The sequence below is a fragment of the Petaurus breviceps genome, unplaced genomic scaffold, assembly GCF_028583685.1.
Source record: "Petaurus breviceps papuanus isolate PSGF00001 unplaced genomic scaffold, PetGlider_PUasm1.0 98, whole genome shotgun sequence".
Lineage (NCBI taxonomy): Eukaryota > Metazoa > Chordata > Mammalia > Diprotodontia > Petauridae > Petaurus > Petaurus breviceps.
In genome coordinates this window covers 31,846,921-31,863,027 of record NW_027187460.1, presented here as the reverse complement: position 1 = coordinate 31,863,027, position 16,107 = coordinate 31,846,921, and the positions used below count along the sequence as shown (strand labels likewise).

At 38.8% G+C, this 16,107-nt stretch overlaps 1 long non-coding RNA gene across 1 annotated transcript in view; it reads right to left on the bottom strand.

Annotated features, from left to right (window-relative positions):
* Positions 1–15,900: 15,900 nt before the first annotated feature.
* The window catches only part of LOC138155859 (uncharacterized), a 164,279-nt gene continuing 164,072 nt past the window's right edge, over positions 15,901–16,107 (bottom strand). The window contains exon 5 of the long non-coding RNA XR_011167010.1: positions 15,901–16,107. This exon is cut by the window's right edge and continues 1,484 nt beyond it. This is a non-coding gene — a long non-coding RNA (uncharacterized lncRNA).

Genomic DNA, 16,107 nt, shown 5'->3' with positions numbered 1-16,107 from the left:
GAGGAGTTAAAATCTTCATAAGGGGAGGGAATATTCATACAAGGAAATGGATCATCAGATGACATATATTTATTACTTTTCGAGAAAATGTGTGCATGAGGTAAGAATCATAACATTTTAGAGCAGTCCAATACCTTTACAGGATATCTTACCCAACATCTTTATATGACAGATGGGAAACTAGTGGCACAATGGAAAGAACGTTGGGTTTAGAGTCAGATCCAAATTCTGACTCTGCCACTTGCTACCTGTGAAAGTGAGCAAGTCATTTAGGCTTCAATTTCCTTGACTATAAAATAAGGGTGTTGGACCAGATTACCCCAGAGGTCTCTTCCATTTGTGCATCTATGATACTAAGAAGTGACTTGCTCAAACTTATTCAACAACTTCAATAACTCAACAAACATTCATTCTTTGCACACATTTATGTGCAAGGGTCAAGGCTTGGAGGGCAGGGGTTCAAAAAAACGAGAAATTAAATAGCCTCTGCCCTTTCCTTAGCTTGAAATCCAATATAAACAATTAAATACATGCATAACAAATAAGTATGCTGCAATGTAGAAAGCTATAGATAGGCAAATCAAAGCAGGGAGAAAACGTTGGATTAGTACCCTGAGACTCCACAACAATGATATCAAGCACAAATAGAAATAGGGGTCACTAAACCATACATAATGATCCCTGTGGGCTGTATATTAAAGAAAACTAACATGGCAACTTTTCTATATTCTATTGTATTTTTTATTTTAAATATTTCCCAATTTCATTTTAATCTGCTCAATGATGTCTGTGTTTGACACTTTGCTCCACAATATACATCCTGGCCACAACCAGGAAGAAAGCCAAACCTCCTGATTTTCAACTACATCATGTCTTTCATTCCTCCTTCTCTGAGCTCTCTCTGCACCAGGCAATAATCTGGAGGCTAACGAACTGCAAACTATAAACATTGAAATGGTTTCAGCCCGTTGCTTACAAAGCATATAACACGTACTCTAAATAAAAACACATGCTTATGCTACACCATTTCTTATGGATCTTCCCAATGGGGACTCCGCGAGTTTGGACACCTCTCTCCATACCCTCATATGCCTTGGAATGACCAACCCACAGGAGGTCTCTATAGAATCAAAATGTACTTTGGACACATTGGGGGACAGGGGAAATGGAGAAAGGAACAAACACTGTCTCTTCCAAGTATCTTTCCCTCTCTCTTTTTTTTTTCTGGGAATTCTCCTTGAGTTCCATGGCATCAATTCAATACCGTGGATGTGCAACCTAAACCTAAACAGAACCAGTAATTAACTGCTTGATTCGGGGATATAAGTGTTTTTTGGAACTAGAGATATTGGACTTGGATGATACCTTGGACACTATCTAGTCTGACCCCTTCATTTTACTGATAAAGGAACTAAGGCACAGAAAGGGAATGGACTTGCCTCAGGTCACATAGCGAGAAGTTGGCAGAGTCAGAAATGAGATTCAATTATCCCAAGTTCCAGGCCAATGTTCCTTCTGCTCTTTCTTTCTGAAGTTTGACGTTTCCTATATTCATAACAATGAAGCTATAAAAAAAAAAACCATGGAAATGAATAAGGTCAAACCAGAAATGATATCTCAACTTTGTACCTTCCACACTGCCTAGCTGCTAAATAAATGTGTTGGATTTAAATGAATACGCCAGCATCTGCTGAATATCTGTTAAGTGCAAAGTGTTCTGGGGGTTACAAGAGAAGTACAATCACAGAAGCTCCGAGTTGAAAGAGACCTTAGAGGCCATCTTGTCCTACCCAATTCTTGAGCAAGAATTCTCTTGATAGGATCTCCAGTAAGTAATTGTCCAGCTTTTACTTGAAGGACTCCAGATGGGTCTTCCTAATGCTTAGGAAATTTCCTTTCAATGAAACTTAATGTTAGGGAGATAAGACATACTCATTAAAAGAAGACTAAGAATATAAAGGAAGACCTGTGTTCAAATCCTACTTCTGACACTTTTTGACAATGTGAGCACAAGTAATCACTCTCTATGCCTTAGACAACTTCCTAAGGCATGCAGATATTTAGGAGAAAAAATGATCAGGTAAGACTTCACAGGTAAGTTTTTGATTAAGACCTTAAAAATAGGCAGAAATTAATGTATAGAGGGAAGATAAAATTGTAAAATGCAGCAGTTGCAGCAAGCTTGGATATGGAAGTGTATATGGCATCTTCAGGAAACAGAGGATAGACAATCTGAATATAATAGAAGGTTAATGTATGAGAACAGTAGAAGAAAAGGTTGGAAACATAGAAGGGGGTCAGACTGTGGAGAGCCTTGAATGATAAGGCTAAGGGGTCTGGAGTCCATTCTACAAGGCAGTGCGGAGCCACTGAACTGAAGGCTTGTGACAAGGGCTAGTACAAGCTAATAGAACAGTTTTAGAAATCAGGTAATGAATGGTATGTAAGGTAGATTGAAAGAGTGAAGATCTGGGAGAACCAGATATTAATTGCTTTTTCCCAATGTATAAAACCTTCACTTTCTTACAATTTTCCATTCCTTCTCTTCTCTTTTGTCTGCTTGACACAAACTCTATAAGGTGTTGTTGTTGTTTGTTGTTGTTACTCATCCTTCCTTCTGGAAGAGGACAATCACATATGAAGGGTGGTGTCTTTACTTGCAAGTGAACTGGATTTAAGCGAAGCAGGGCTGTGCAAAGTCATCAATCAGCCTCACTCTCTCCTCCACAGAGTCATCTGAGTCCAGCGGCAAGACATAGATCAGGATGACTGGTGATGGCCCCACACATGGTATAATAAAAAGCTCTGTGTCTGGAGTCAGAAGACCCAGGTTCAAAAACCAGCTCTGTTATTTACTATTTGTTTAACCTTGGACAAGTCATTTAACTTCCCTGAAATTTCATTTCCTTGTTTCACACATGCACACACACCTACTAACATCAAGAGAAGCTTACCTTCATAAGAGTAGTTTTGTAGCAAGACTGTTGTTCAGTGATTTTAGTTGTGTCCAACTCTTTGTAACCCCACTTGGGGTTTTCTTGGTTTTCTTACTGGAATGGTTTGTCATTTCCTTCTACAAATCATTTTTCATATGAGGAAACTGAGGCAAACATGGTTAAGTGACTTGCCCAGAGTCACTTGTCCAGAGCATCACCAACTTCATGCAGCAACACTAGCCTCATAAGTAAATGAAGATATGCCTTTACCTCAGGAGTGTCTATACATGTGGACAGACATACTTAAATTGTAGGAGAATCAGAACCTTGCCTAAATGAATTTCAGGAAGTCTTAAAATGCCCCCAGATAGTAAGCTTCCCAATGGTTAACCACATTGTATTTATCTCCACCAGTAGAATTTCATTCCTTTAGATACATTAGCCTAGTCTTGCAGAGAAGAAGAAAAAATAATAATAATCCTACCTATTTATTAGTCCCAAGAGTTCAAACTCAAAGGAATCCTGGAAATAATCCAGCCCAAGGATTGCTAACCTTTTTTGTGTCATGGAAATAAAATGCATAATATTATAAAAGTGGCACAGTGGATAAAGAGCCAGGCCTGGAGTCAAGAAAACTCATCTTCCTAAGTTCAAATCTAGCCTCAGATACTTATTAGCTGTGTGACCCTGGGCAAGTCATTTAAACCCATTTGCTTCAGTTTCCTCTTCTATAAAATGAATTGGAGAAGGAAATGGTAAACCACTCCAATACCTTTGCCAAAATAAATGGAGTCAAAAAGACTCAGACACAGCTGAACAATAGTGAACATTTTGAAGAAAACCAATTATATTGAAATACAATGATCAAAATATATTTTTAAAAGTTCATGGGCAATAAGTTAAGAACCTTGCTCTAATTAGAACTATAAATTGCCGAGAAGGCTTCAACACATATTAGTGAAGGAAATTTCCTTGTCTGGGAGTTCTCTACACAAATAAAACCAGGGGTCCAGTACCTATCCCAATAGTAATAGAGCATTATTATACTCCCTTTATGTTAAACAAAACTAATAACTATCAGAAACAGGATTCGAACCCATGTCTTCTGGACTATAAGCCTAGTACCCCTTTCCCTACTACCATTTTACCTCTCTAAACAAGGAATATTTTATGGTCATGAAGCTTGTTAGCATTGCTTTAACTTCACAAACCCTAATCCTAAAAGAAATATTTTATCAAGTTTTGTGCCAAGAAAAAATCAGGGGGAAAAACAGAGAGAACTGGTCGGAAGCCTGGTCAGAAGAAGTAGAGCCAAATCCCCCAGCTCTATTTCTCACCTGGGACCCCGCAAACTGGAGAGTGGCCACCCAGCAGGAACATGGGCTTGGGGTTGGGGCTGGGGCTGGGACTGGACCCAGAGCATCTGATAATCCTATCATGTGCTGCCCTCTGCTGGAATTGTGGAATCACTGGCTTTGTGTGGTGAGCTCAGCCAGCTGTAGGCAGAGAAGAGGGAAAGACTGGAGGGTGATCTCAGTCCACATGTGCCTAGTTGCTCTGATCTTTTGATATAAACTCCCTGAGGAAACAAGAAGGTCTGGGTCAGGCTGTCCTTGTTTGCAGTGAGGAAAGAAAAGGACAGTGTATTCATGCTCTCAAAAATATTTCTCATGGTAAGAGCATGTTAAGAACAGGAAGCAATTTTGCAGCTAAGGAAAGTGAGATATGAGGTAGAAGAAAACAGTGAGATGGAGGTCCTTGCCCAAGGTCACCTAGCTAGGAAGTTATAGAAGAATAAGTCAAACCCTGTTGTTCCAAATCCAAGTCAGTATTCTTTGCAATGCGTCAAGGAGCCTCCTGAAAAGGATGAAAAATGTTGTATTTGGTTTCTCCCAGGGAAGGAAAGGTGTAGTCACTTTTAAGAAAGGGCTGCCTATGCCCATGAATTTGGAATCAGACTTACCACTAGGACCCAGGAGGGTCACAAGAAGGAACACAATATAGTGTAGAGACCACTGAATTTGATGTTTGAATCCTGGGTTTGAATCCTGCCATTGAAGGATTCAAACTTACTACTCTGTGACCTTGAGACAATCACAACCTGTCTGGATTTCTATTCTCTAAAGTAAGGGGGGGAATGCAAAGGGGAACCAGATAAGCTCTAAAATTCCTTCAAGCTCTAAAACCTATGATCCATGATCTAATATCAAATTGCTTGCTGTCTCAAGAAGTGGGGAGGTGGAGGGAGTGAGAAAATTTGGAACTTAAGAATTTTTTAAAAGAATGTTAAATATTGTTTTACGTGTAACTGGGAGAAAATAAAATATTATTTTAAAATGAAATCAATTTTCTTCCAAAAATTAAAATAAAAGCTATGATCCAATAAGCTTATTAAATGACTTCTCCCACTTTATAGTCTGACTTCTACTGTTCAGTTTATAGAAAAGTATATTGGCAAACTAGAAAGTATCCAGAGGAGAGCATAGGATAGGGGGCAGGGGAAAAGACAGAGGGAATAAGTATTAAGCACCTGCTGTGTGTTATACTATTATTATCTCAGTTGATCCTCACAACAACCCTGGGAAATAGTTACAATTGTTATCCCATTTTATAGTTGAAGAAACTGAGCCAGTGAAAGGTCTAATGATTTCCCAGAGGGTCACAGCTAGTAAATGTCTGAGGTAGTTTGAACTTGAGTATTCCTGACTCAAGTCCTGGAATCCACTGTGGATTCACAAGGCTATCCACTGTACATACAACTTCATGATCAAGGATCCTGAGCCCATGTTTCTGTGAATATCAGTTGAAGGAACTGGGGAGGTTTAGCCTGAAGAAGAGAGAAGATTCAATGGGGACAAGATAGTTGACTTCAAGTATTTGAAGGTGGTCATGTGGAGGGGTCAGTCAGACTTGTTCTATTTAGCTACAAGGGGGTAAGATATAAGCAATGGGTAGTAGTCATTGAGAGGCAAATTTCATTTTGATATCAAGAGAAACATTGTAAAAGTGGAATGAGCTGCCTGGGGAGATGATGGGCTCCCTGTCTTTGGAGATTCCTAAGTAGAAGATAGATGTGACTATAAGATATATTTTAGTGAGGATGCCTTCATAGATGGATTTTGCTGAATGGAAGCCAAGGTCCTGCCCAACTTTAAATTCTGATTCTGTGATTCATGTCACTGATTAGAGTATAAGCTCTTTGAAGGCAAAGACTGGGAGTTTTTAAATCACATATTGGTCTCCCACACTCAGCAGAGACCTTTTCACATAGAGATTATCATAGCTGATGAAAGAGAGAAAGAAAGAAGGAAGGAAGGAAGGAAGGAAGGAAGGAAGGAAGGAAGGAAGGAAGGAAGGAAGGAAGGAAGGAAGGAAGGAAGGAAGGAGCTATGTTGCCATCTGGCGGGTTCCAATTGGGTCCCCAGTGGAACAGTTCCTACTGCTACACACAGAGGTTGTTTGTCCTTCATTCTCAAAGAGAAACATGACATCAGGGAGGTGATGCCATGGCATGCTAAGTCATTCATAGTTTTCCATTGCACAATATTGCTATTACTGTGTACAATGTTCTCCTAGTTCTTTTCACTTCACTTTGCATTCATTCATGTAAGTCTTTCACAGTGAATGTAAATAGCAATTGTTTCCATTTTGGTCAGAAACCTAGAGGGTCTTCCCCTCACAGATTGATTGGGGGGAGGGGACTAGGTAAAAGACTGTTCTCTGCCTCTGCCTCATTTCTTACCTAGCCCTAATCACTGATTGGGCATAGCCTCAGTCAAATTGAAACCTGTTAAAAATCTTAGCTTAAAAAGGACAGAGTCTCCCACTTGCCATCTCCAGTTGTCCTGATCTGTATCTTGCCACTGAACCCAGATGGTCTGGAGGAGAAAGTGAGGCTGGTGACCTTGCACAGCCCTCCCTCACTTAAATCCAATTCAAATTCACTTGCATGTCATGGCATCACCTCCCTGATGTCATGGTCCTCTTCTCAAACAAATAACAACAACAACAATAGTTGATATTTCTTAAGCACATTAAAATTTGCAAAGTACTTTATATCACTTCACTGGAGCTTCATTCCTGTGAGTTAGGTCAATGTGTCAAGACAAATGGACAGAGCTCTATAACCAGAGAGGGGTGTGCTGGAGCCAGCGCAGAGAACCAATCATTCAATTATCGATGTAAGCATTTATACCTTGGAAATGGGCAAGTACTACAAATCAGGGCTTAATTTATTGTTTTGTTGCTTGTCTAGAGTTAAGACAGTGATGGGAAAAATGTTAAAATGCAAATTAAACTTAAAAATGTATGAGTTTTTTGGAGAGCTGGTCATTAGACTTTTACCAGTGCACTCTGACTATAACTTACAGTATTAGAGAGTTGCCTGAGTCTCAGGATGGTTAAGTAATATGCCCATAGTCACCCAGGAAAGATGTGACATAGGTGGTAAATTTTATTTTATCCCATTGGTACAACTACTAGAAACTTCTTCCCTCCCCTGACCAAGTCTGTAGGAATTAAAACAGCTAAGATGGGGTAGTACAAGAAATCATGGCCTGATCCAGCTCCTTTGAATCTCAGGGAAGGAACAATACATTTCAGTGGGGCTTAGGGGAAACAGAAGAGGCCTGACTCAGAAGGTTGATGCTCACACTCAGCCTAGCTTCCGTAGGGTGATTCAGTTACTCAGAATCATCAAGTGAAAACAAGCTATTTGCCATCTGGTAATTACCTTGGGGCTGAGGTGTAAATCCCTTTTCCTTAATCTTGCTCTCCTTAGGAAAACACTCCCTCCTAGGTGGTCCAGATGGTGAAAAAGACAGAGGGGGGCCTTTACAGAAAGAGGAGAGCTTGCTGATAGGACGATGTTGTTGCCACAGGAAGTTGGGAGATGAAGGAGGAATTAAAGGCTATTTTTTTTCCTCCTTATAAATGGTTCATTAGACAGCTAACAACCTCTGCTTCTTGTAAAAGCTCTGAGGCCCCGGGGGCAATTTTGGGGGATGAGAGACTCCATTTCTTTCTTACTGATGAGTTTAGATGGACATCAGATAGCCCCAGAGGAGATCAACCCATGAGTGTGGGTGAGAAAGGTTTATCACAAATTGAGTCTGTGATCATTAGGGTGAACATAAGAAAAGGTTCTCTTTCCAAATTCCAAAAGGGTTTGTTTTGGCAGGGTTTGGGGTTTTGTTTTGGGGGGTTTGGGTTTGGTTTTTTTGGATACTGGAGGCATAGTACAATATAGTAGAATATACACTGCACTCGAGGACAGGGTTCAAATCCACTATATGTCAAGGCACTGTAATGTACTGAAAGTAAGAAATGAACCATCAGCAATATTTATGAAGCACCCACTATGAGCTAGGCACATACCATAAATGCAAGGACAAAAAAAATTAAACAAAGAGCTTAATTCTTTTGGAGGAGGGGGGCGGATAGTCAATAAGTATTTTTCCCCAAGGGCCACTGGATGGAAAAAAGAAAGACAGAGAGAAAGACAGAGAGAAAGAAAGACTGAGAGAAAGACAGAAAGGATAAAGAGAGAGAAAAAGGAGAGAGAGAGGAAGGAAGAAAGGGAGGAAGGACAGAGGGAGGGAGGGAGGAAGGGAAGAAGGAAGGAGGGAGGGAGGGAGGGAAGAAGGGAAGAAGGAAGGATCCAGAGGAGGAGGTGATTGTAGAACAGACCAGCAAGTAGAAATCAACCTAAGAAAAGGGTGGCAGGAGATCAAAAGGAAGCCTGAATGTGAGAAAAAATCCAACTAACAACAGAAATTTCAGGAGGCCACCAGGGAAAGAGCTATTACACTGATAAAAAGAACTCAGAGATTCAAAGCTAGAGGTCCATCTTCTGGAGCTTCTGTTGTTATTTAATCCAGGCTGGAAGTAAAAGAGGTTCTGGGTATGAAAAAAGGTGAATGAATCATTAGGTCAGAGTTTGGGTGACTTCTCAAAGAGTTTTGATCTGAAACCAAGGAATTATACCTGAACCTAAGGGTGTGCTGGATCCAGCTCAAACTGGGCCATGGGAGCCAATAGTTTAATGTTCAGTGTGAGCATTTAAACCTCAGAAATCAGCAAATACTACAAAGCAATGTTTGATTTACTTTTTGTGGTTGATTGTCTGGACTTAAGAAAGTATTGAAAACAATGTTAATAATACAGTTTAACCTTATAAGTGTGTCAAGCATACTTAGTTTTTCAGAGAGCCGATTGTTAAACATTTGCCATGACAACACTACTGAACCCCTGTCAAAAAGAGCATGACTTGGAAAGGGAAAGACTAGCTTAGAGCAAGTAGAAATGAAAGAGCCATGCTTATATATTCAACCAATGACTATCTAAGAGCCTACTATGTCAGGCAATGTACTAGGCATTGGAGATACAAGTACAGAAATAAAACAATCCCTACACACAATGAGATTATATTCTAGTTAAGTAATTCCAAGTGAAATTTGTGACCAAGAAGTAAACCTAAAATTCATTTTTTTTGCTTTTTTTTTTGGATGGGGGAAAGTAGGGCAATTGGGGCTAAGTGACTTGCCCAAGGTCACATGGCTAATTTTTTGTGTTAAGTGTCTCAGGTCAGATTTGAACTCAGGTCCTCTTGACTCCAGGGCTGGTGCTCTATTCACTACGCCCAGCTAGTCACCCTCAAAATTTCTTTATCCTGTGTGGCTTGTACCCTGAAATTTCACATATGCTACAATGCAAATTAAAACAACTCCGAGGCACTACCCCTATCAGATTGGCTAATATGACAGAAAAAATTATAAATGTTAAAGAGAATGTGGGAAAATTAGGGCACTAATGCACTGTTGGTGGAGTTATGAATTATCAAACAATTCTGGAGAGCAGTTCATGGGAATTTGAAGATCATCCATGCCCCTTAATAGGCCTAAGGGAATTTGAAGATCTTCCCTGCCCCTTAATAGGTCGAATATAATCACATGGAGTCTGTGGTGAGAGGAGCTTGCTGAATGAGTGAAGCAGAGCCGAGAGGAAGCTGGGAGTCAGAGCAGTTAGAAAGGAGGGAAGAGAAGACTCAGGCAAGGATACAGCTAGGTATGGTGTTGCTCTCTGTGGTGATAACATGTATTAACTTCTTTGTTGCTATAATGAATTTGGCTTTCTGGTGTTGGGATTTGACTTCCTGGTGTCTGAGTAAATGTTTAGCTCCTGTCTAATATATGGAGAGTCTCTTATATTTTTTGATTGAGAACTATACTGACATATTCATAGTTGCCATCAATGTAGTGAATATTGCATTGGCATTATATTTGGTGATGAGGATGGGATTGCAAAGTATAGTGCCTCTATGTGTTCCAGAATACATGGCCATTTGGATTGTAAGACCAAGGATCCTGGAGGGGTGGAATGTAATGGCAAGCAAAGAGGGATATTTTGTTGGATTGAGTTCTAGTTAATCAGAGACTTGTATGTGCATTGAGTTTTAGCCAGTTAGACATGTGTATTGAGTTTTAACCAATCAGAGTCTGGTATGTGAGTTTTTGATAATCAGATGCTGACTAGAACTGTATATAAAGAGATCCAGTGGTGTGAGAGAGCAGACATTGAGGAAGCCAGCACTGAGAGAGTTGCCAGTGTTGAGAAGAAGAGAATCAAGAGAAGAGACAAATAAGAAGAGAAAAATGAGCTGTGAGCATTGAGCTGCTGAAAGGAAACCTAAAAGAACTGGGGAGAGGAGACCGCTGAGCTGGGAGACTTTTGAGAACAGAAAGGAGACCTCTGAGAGTGGAGAGGAGACCTCTAAGAGCAAAGAGAAGACCTTTGATGACATAGACTTGCTGAAAGAATTTCCTAGCTGTAAAAGCAAATGGAGCTGTAGGACAGAAACCTGCCCACAGGAAGGAGGCTTAGCTTAAGCCCCTTTTAAGAGCTGTTAAAGTGAATTGAGTTGTTAACACAGAGCCTCTGGACTTTGGAGGTGAATTGAGATGGTGGTGTACTGGTAGTGTGTGTTGTTGCCCTGTTAAGCTTTCTTTTCTCAGAGGCAGAAACTGCAGGCAGGAGGCCCTGGAGCCTGCTGTCAAGAGGAAGAGCTTGGAGTGGAGCAGTACCCATGAACTGAGACCTGGAGCAGGAGTGGAGAGCTCCCTACATGTGAATCCAGGTGAGAGTTGGGAGTGGTCAGCCCATAGAGAAAGAGCCATAGGACTTGGAAGTCAACCTCAAATCAAGATAAAAAAGAACTTGGGCACTTGGTATTGAGGAGATTGTTCTTACAATGACCTAAGGGTAGACGGTGTGGTATTTTCTGCTACTCCTTAAGGATACATCATACTAGGGAAGACCCTAGTCTGGGACCCCCCTGATTTGGGAGACATAATTATATATGCTGTTAGTGTGATGTTCTTACTGTGACCTAGGGGTGGATGGTGTGGTATTTTCTGCTACCCTTCAAGGATGTGTTGTGCTAGGGAAGACCATAACTTGGGACTCCTTGATTGTATAAACAAGTATTTTGGGGAATGCTACTGAATGCAATGATATATGCTATGTGCCATATGACATACTGAGTATTATGATAGATAGATAGATAGATAGATAGATAGATAGATAGATAGATAGATAGATAGATATAGAGAGAGAGAGAGATAGATAGATAGATAGATAGATAGATAGATAGATAGATAGATAGATAGATAGATAGATAGATAGATATTAGGTGATATGTTTTGCTTAAGGATGTTGCTATGAATGTTGTGCTTTATTGAACAATGTTCAGTTTATTGCTAAATAGAGGATACATTATACTATGCAATTAGACCCTTAAAATTGTTCACAGCAGCAGCCCTCAGGTGGGCTGTCATGATTGGGGTTACAACCATTTGGCCCAGAAATACCACTAGTAGGTCTGTATCCCAAAGAGACTTTTTGAAACTAGGGAAAAGGGACCTATTTGTACAAGAGTATTTGTAGCAGTTCCTTTTGTGGTGGCTAAGAATTTTAAGTTGGGGGCATGTACATCAATTGGAGAATGACTAAACAAGCTATGATGGAATACTATTGATCTATATGAAATGATGAGCAGGATGATTTCAGAAAAACCTGGAAAAACTAACATGAACTGGTACAGAGTGCAGTGAGAAGAACCAGGAGAACATTGTACACAGTAACAGCAATATTGTATAATGGAGAACTGTGAATGATTTGGCTATTCTCAGCAAAACAACTATCCAAGACAATCCCAAAGGGTTCATGATAAAAAGTACTATCTACCTCCAAAGAACTGATGTCATCTAAATACAGAACAAAGCATACTATTTTTCACTTTCTTTCTTTCATTCTTTTTGGTTCAAGTTTTCTTCCACAAAATGATTAATATGGAAATAATGCTTTACATGATTGCATATGTATAACCAATATCAGATGGCTTACTATTTCAAGGATGAGGGAGGGAGAAAATTAGGAACTAGAATTTTTTAAATAATGTTAAAAATTGTTTTTACATGTAATTGTGGGAAAATAAAATATTAAAATTTTTAAAAAGAGAGAAAACCATACACTCTAGCAAAATAGATACTTCTTCAGTGCTTAGATGATCAGTGATTTTGTTACTTCAGGTAATCAATTCACATACTAAAATAACAATCCCCCTATACATTAATGAATAGCTTCCAGAGCTGTTAGGGTGCAGTAGAAAGAGCATTGGACTTGAAGTCAGACAACCTGGGTTCAAAACTCATCTCTATTACTTAATATTCCACTATGTGACCTTGGGCAAGTACCTTAGTTTTTCTGCGTCTCAGTTTCTTAGGGTTTGGACTAGAGATGATCTTTCTAAGGTCCCTTTCAGTTATGAATCTATGTCTTTCTGGTCGAAAAATTCATCACTTTATGACCAACCAATATCATGATAAATGAGCATGTCCACCTTAAGCTGATTTCCAAGCAACAAACATAGCATCCATCCCAAATCATTAGGCAAGCAACAAGCAATTGTTAAGCTCCTACTGTGTTCTAGGCACTATACTAATAGCTAGGTAATACAAAGAAAGCATCAGAAAGAGTGGGACATGACTGAAAAAAAATGATTTTATTGCAGTAACAACAAAAAAGAGGTGGCGGAGAAGGGGAAAAATCCATGCCCTGAAGGAGATCACAACCTAATGTGAGGATCAAATAGATCAATAGACATACATATACCTTTGCAATTAAAATATCAAATAAATATGAGCTATTATAATGATTAAAACTCTGAATGCCTAAATTCCTAGTATATTCCCATAATCATTTATTTCACACATATACATGTATATGCATGCAAGCACATACACACACCTAGCAATGAAAATATCAACGTATTGGATATTCTTACTTATTAATTCTGGTTGAATAGGAGAAGGAAATAAAATGGGGTAGACCACCTCAAAAAAGGCTGCTTTCATTCTTGTATTTATTCATTTAACACACGTTTTTTAAGAGCCTACTATGTGCAGAGTCAAGAGATTAAAAGTTTAGATAAATCATTAGATCATGCAGATCTTCATTCCTCCAGAGATGCACAAAATAACTTTGGCCAACCTTGTAGGTACATTATTTAAGAACAGAGGAAGCAGGCAGACCTCCTGCTGGCAGGGGGGGGGAATATGTTCAAGTATTGTTGCAAATACTGCATCCAGGGATTCACAGTGCATTTAGTTAAGCACGTTTTCCTTCCATGTCAGAGTCTAAGCATCCCTGTATTCCATATATTTATCTAGGGACTTTTCTTGCATATGTTTCTCATTCATTTAAGCATAAGTCAGTAAGACTGGTTAGGCTGAGCGTATCTAAGAGCTCTCTGCATGATTTTTATTTACTTTGTTGGGGTGTTTTTACCCCAGAAGTAGTAAATTGCATTTTATCCAGAGCAAGTCATCTCAAAACCCAAAGAATTGTCATTTAGCTCAAAATATCAGACCCACTCACTGTGCCATACTCCTGCTGGGCAGCCACACATAAGTGATATTCAGAGAGTAAAGGTCAAGAAAGTCACTCTGAACTGGAATCACAATGTGCCCAGCAATAAGAGGACACAACATCCCCTTGTCCTTCATATTGTTCAGCTGGCTTATTAAATACACAATAGCATCTGACTTTTGACTTTAGAATTTTATTTACTGAAGTTTTGTATTAAATTATTTTGATTTTGTGGTATGCAGTTGCTCAACCTATGTGGTTTAAAATGAGTCTTTATTTTTATTTTTCAATAGCTCCTAACTTTATGCATTGGCCAATTTAAACTTGTCTTTTTGTTTTCTCTATCCTTTTAACATTCTGGTGATTGTTAGCTATACATTTACTGGGCCCCAAACATGGCACATCTTCAGATCAATATCCTCAAGCTAAAGTCACTCAAATTCCATTCTTCTCATCCCCACTCCCACCCCCGCATCAAAGACATCTTCTTTATCCCATGACCTTCCAGGCCAATCTTGTGGCATTAACATTTCATAAACAAAAATACCAAAGGAAGTTAGAAGCAGTTTTTTCATAGAGGCTTTGTCTCATCTCAGGATGAGACTACCTATTTTGGTCCCAACTAGCCTAACCTCTTTCTAAAACTTCCTTTAGCAATGCATCAACAAAACAATTGACTTCATACTCAGCAAATTAGCAAAGATTACAAAAGATGGTTATGATCAGTTTTGGAGGGGTTATAGAAAGACAAGCATACTAATGCATTACTGGTAGAGTAGCAAATTAGTACCACCATCCTGGAAAGCATTTGGAATTATGCAAATAAGATGACTAAATTGTCCATACCCTCTGATTCACAGATTTTACTGCTAGGCATATACTCCAAAGAGGTGACAAAAAGAAAGGTTCCATCCACACCAAAATATTTATGGTAATACTTTTCGTGATCACAAAAAAACCCATTGATTGTGGTACATGAATAGAATGGATTATGGCTGTGTAAGAAATAATGAATGTGATTAATATAAAGAAAGATGGAAATATTATATTTTCTGATACAAAACAAAGGAAACAGAGCCAAGAAAACAATATACAAAATGACTATAACAGTGCAAATGGAGGGGGGAATCACCACATAATAAACTTAATATTGTAAAATTAAAAGGAACAAAGCTTGGCCCCAAAGAAGAGATATAATAAGGTTTCTCCCCTCCTTTGCAAAGGAGGAAAGCCAAAGGTGAGCAACATTGCATATGTCAAATTTGTTCTATGTGTTGATTTGTTTTGCTGATTTTTTTCCTTTTCTTTCTCTTTTTTTTCTTTAAAAAAATCCTTTGTTATAATGAATGCTTTTTTGGGAGGGGAGAATAAAAAGATACAGAGGGTAAGTCTAAGCAATATAAAAGCAAAAAGATATCAATAAAATTTACTTTAAAATACTTAACTATCAATACAACACCACTAAATGTTGTCTGTTTCCAAGGGGTATGACTTCAACAGTCCAGGGAAGACCCTAGAGCCTCCTTCAAGATAAGGCTTCCTTTAACAATGTGTAAAATGTGACAATCCTTTCTTAAAATTGTAATAGCAAAATAAAAGAGAAAATGGGGGGAGTGATGTCATTAGCTAGGGGGAATTATCCCCATAAAATCTTCCTCCATTAATGAGAAAAAATGTCCAGGGGAGATGTCTGAGAAGTTTAGTGACAGACCCAAGGTAACATTACTAGGAAGGGTCAGAGGCAAGGTTTTAAATCAAGTCTTCCTAATTCTAAGTTCCTCACTCTGTCCGTGGTGTCAGGCAACCTCTCTAACTTTAAGACTTATTTTTAATAGCTCATATTTTTATAAGTTTAGTCTTAATATTTGGAAAGAACTTTCCCTACTATTATCCTATGACATTGGTATTATCATCACCATTCTTTCCAGAAGAGAAAGTTAAGGATAAAAGTAATTGATTTGACACCTGATCAGAAAACTTAGAAAGTATGCAGAGAAAAGAACAGAGAAAAGGCCAAAATGAATCATAGACAAGTTGGATAACTTCAAAAGTTACATATAATGTTTATTATATATTTAAAAGAAAAGCAAACTGTACATAAGAGATATCTGAAATTTCATATATAATCTATTATAATATGTCCATGGAAATGTCTATTTATTTGTTGCTTGTTAAGATGGAGAGAGAAAAAAAGAGAAGGGGGAGGGGGAAGAGAGAGAGAGAGAGGGAAGGAAGGAAGGAAGGA